This window comes from Triticum dicoccoides, chromosome 6B, assembly GCF_002162155.2.
Source record: "Triticum dicoccoides isolate Atlit2015 ecotype Zavitan chromosome 6B, WEW_v2.0, whole genome shotgun sequence".
Taxonomy (NCBI): Eukaryota; Viridiplantae; Streptophyta; class Magnoliopsida; order Poales; family Poaceae; genus Triticum; species Triticum dicoccoides.
The window spans coordinates 165004536-165008787 of NC_041391.1; positions in this window are offsets into that span (position 1 = coordinate 165004536).

Genomic DNA, 4252 nt, shown 5'->3' on the forward strand with positions numbered 1-4252 from the left:
GTGTAGTTTGCTTATTTTGATGCATCTATGGCTAGTAAAATAGTTTATAAACCATAGAGAAGTTGGAATACATTAGGTTTAACACCAAAATAAATAAGTAATGAGTTCATTAGAGTACCTTTTTTTGACACTTTCATTAGAGTACCTTATGTGGTGGTTTTGTTTTCTTTCACTAACAGAGCTTACAAGATTTCCTGTTGAGTTTTGTGTTGTGAAGTTTTCAAGTTTTGGGTAAAGCTTTGATGGACTATGGAATAAGGAGTGGCAAGAGCCTAAGCTTGGGGATGCCCATGGCACCCCAAGATATTCAAGAATAGCCAAAAGCCTTAACTTGGGGATGCCCCGGGAAGGCATCCCCTCTTTCGTCTTCGTTCATTGGTAACTTTACTTGGAGCTATATTTTTATTTGCCACTTGATATGTGTTTTGCTTGGAGCGTCGTGTATTATATTAGTATTTGCTTTTTAGTTTAACACAATCATACTTGCTGTACACACCTTTTGGGAGAAGCCTACTTGATTGAAATTTGCTAGAATACTCTATGTGCTTCACTTATATCTTTTGAGCTTGATAGTTTTTGCTCTAGTGCTTCACTTATATCTTTTAGAGCACGGCGGTGGCTTAATTTTGTAGAAATTGCTAGTCTCTCATGCTTCACTTATATTATTTTGAGAGTATTTTAGAACAACATGGTATTTGCCATGGTTATAAAATTGGTCCTAGAATGGTAGGCATCATAGTTGGGTATAATAAAAACTATCATAGGAAGTGAATTGGATGCTATGATCAATTTGATACTTGATAATTGTTTTGAGATATGGAGGTAGTGATATTGAAGTCATGCTAGTTGGGTGATTATGAATTTAAAGAATGCTTGTGTTGTAGTTAGCAAGTTCTGTAGCATGCACGTATGGTTAAAGTTGTGTAACAAATTTGAAACATGAAGTGTACCTGGCTTGTGCATCCTTATGAGTGGCGGTCAGGGACGAGCGATGGTCTTTTCCTACCAATCTATCCCTCTAGGAGCATGCACGTAGTGCTTGATTTTTGATGACTTCTAAATTTTTGCAATAAGTATATGAGTTCTTATGACTAATGTTGAGTCCATGGATTATACGCACTTTTACCTTTACATCATTGCTAGCCTCTTCGGTACCGTGCATTGCCCTTTCTCACCTTGAGAGTCGGTGCAAACTTCACCGGTGCATCCAAACCCCGTGATATGATACGCTCTATCACACATAAACATCCTTATATCTTCCTCAAAACAGCCACCATACCTACTATTATGGCATTTCCATAGCCATTCCGAGATATATTGCCATGCAACTTTCCACCGTTCCGTTCATCATCATGACATACATTACTTTTGTCATATTACCATTGCATGATCATGTAGTTGACATCGTATTTATGGCAAAGCCACCATGCATAATTTGTCATACATGTCACTCTTGATTCATTGCACCATCCCGGTACACCGCCAGAGGCATTCATATAGAGTCATATCTTGTTCTAGTTTTGAGTTGTAATTCATGTGTTGTAATCAATAAAAGTCTGATGATCATCATTATTAGAGCATTGCCCTAGGTCAAAAGAAAGGCCAAAAGAAAAAAAGAAAGGCCAAAAGAAAAAAAGAAAGGCCAAAGAAAAAAATAGAAAAAAAAGAAAGAAAAGAAAAAAATAAATAAATAAAAAGGGCAATGTTACTATCTCTTTTTCCACACTTGTGCTTCAAAGTAGCACCATGTTCTTCATGTAGTGAGTCTCATATCTTGGGCTTCAAAGTAGCACCATGTTTTTCATACAGAGATCTCATATGTTGTCACTTTCATATACTAGTGGGAATTTTTCATTATAAGAACTTGGCTTGTATATTCCTACGATGGGCTTCCTCAAATGCCCTAGGTCTTCGTGAGCAAGCAAGTTGGATGCACACCCACTAGTTTTCTTTTGTTGATCATTCATTTATAGCTCTAGTGCATCCGTTGCATGGCAATCCCTACTCCTCATGTTGACATCAATTGATGGGCATCTCCATAGCCCGTTGATTATCCTTGTCAATGTGAGACTTTCTCCTTTTTTGTCTTCTCCACACAATCCCCATCATCATATTCTATTCCACCCATAGTGCTATATCTATGGCTCACGCTCATGTATTGCATGAAGGTTGAAAAAGTTTGAGATTATTTAAGTACGAAACAATTGCTTGGCTTGTCATCGGGGGTGTAGAATTTGGGAACATCTTTGTGTGACAAAAATGAAGCATAGCCTAACTATATGATTTTGTAGTGTTACTATTTCTTTTATCAATATAAACTTTTATTTTGAATCATTTGGATCTGAACATTCATTGCCACAATAAAGAAAATTACATTGAGAATTATGATAGGTAGCATTCCACATCAACAATTCTGCTTTTATCATTTACCTACCCGAGGACGAGCAGGAATTAAGCTTGGGGATGCTTGATACGTCTCCAATGTATCTATAATTTTTTATTGTTCCATGCTATTATATTACCCCTTTTGGATGTTTATGGGCTTTATTTTACACATTTATATTATTTTTGGGACTAACCTACTAACCGGAGGCCCAGCCCGTATTGCTGTTTTTTTTGCCTATTTCAGTATTTTGAAGAAAAGGAATATCAAAAGGAGTCCAACGGAATGAAACCTTCGGGAGCGTGATTTTTGGAACGAACGTGATCCGGAGAAATTGGAGTGCAAGTCAAGAAGCTTGCGAGGCGGCTAGGAGACAGGAGGGCGCGCCCACCCCCTCTGGGCGCGACCCCTATCTCCTGGGCCCCACAAACGGCCACCGACGTACTCCTTCCTCCTATATATTCCTACGTACCCCGAAAACATCCAGGGAGCCAACGAAACACAATTTACACCACCGTAACCTTCTGTATCCGCGAGATCCCATCTTGGAGCCTTCGCCAGCGCTCCGCCGGAGGGGGAATCGACCACGGAGGGCTTCTACATCAACACCATAGCCCCTCCGATGAGTTGTGAGTAGTTTACCATAGACCTTCGGGTCCATAGTTATTTGCTTGATGGTTTCTTCTCTCTTTTTGGATCTCAATACAATGTTCTCCCCCTCTCTTGTGGAGATCTATTCGATGTAAACTCTTTTTGCAGTGTGTTTGTCGAGATCCGATGAATTGTGGGTTTATGATCAAGTTTATCTATGAGAAATATTTGAATCTTCTCTGAATTCTTTTATGTATGATTGAGTTATCTTTGCAAGTCTCTTCGAATTATCAGTTTGGTTTGGCCTACTAGATTGATCTTTCTTGCCATGGGAGAAGTGCTTAGTTTTGGGTTCAATCTTGCGGTGTCCTTACCCAGTGACAGAAAGGGTTGCAAGGCACGTATTGTATTGTTGCCATAGAGGATAAAAAGATGGGTTTTATATCATATTGCTTGAGTTTATCCCTCTACATCATGTCATCTTTCTTAATGCGTTACTCTGTTCTTTATGAACTTAATACTCTAGATGCAGGCAGGAGTCGGTCGATGTGTGGAGTAATAGTAGTAGATGCAGGCAGGAGTCGTTCTACTTGTTGCGGTTGTGATGCCTATATACATGATCATGCCTAGATAATCTCATAATTATTCGCTTTTCTATCAATTGCTCGACAGTAATTTGTTCACCCACCGTAATACTTACTATCTTGAGAGAAGCCACAAGTGAAACCTAAGGCCCCCGGGTCTATCTTTTATCATATAAGCTTTCAATCTACTTTTATTTGCATCTTTACTTTTTGCATCTATATTATAAAATACCAAAAATATATTTATCTTATCATATTATCTCTATCAGATCTCACTTTCGCAAGTGGCCGTGAAGGGATTGGCAACCCCTTTATTGCGTTGGTTGCGAGTTCTTTGTTTGTTTGTGTAGGTGCGTGGGACTTTTGAGGAGCCTCCTACTGGATTGATACCTTGGTTCTCAAAAACTGAGGGAAATACTTATGCTACATTGCTGCATCACCCTTTCCTCTTCAAGGAAAACCAACGCAAGCACAAGACGTAGCAACAACCCATTTATCGCGTTGGTTGCAAGTTCTTTATTGTTTGTGCAGGTATTAGGTGACTTGTGCATCGTCTCCTACTGGATTGATACCTTGGTTCTCAAAACTGAGGGAAATACTTATGCTACTTTGCTGCATCACCCTTTCCTCTTCAAGGGAAAACCAACGCAGGCTCAAGAGGTTGCAGTGTTCTAGGTGGCGTGAGTTGCGAAAC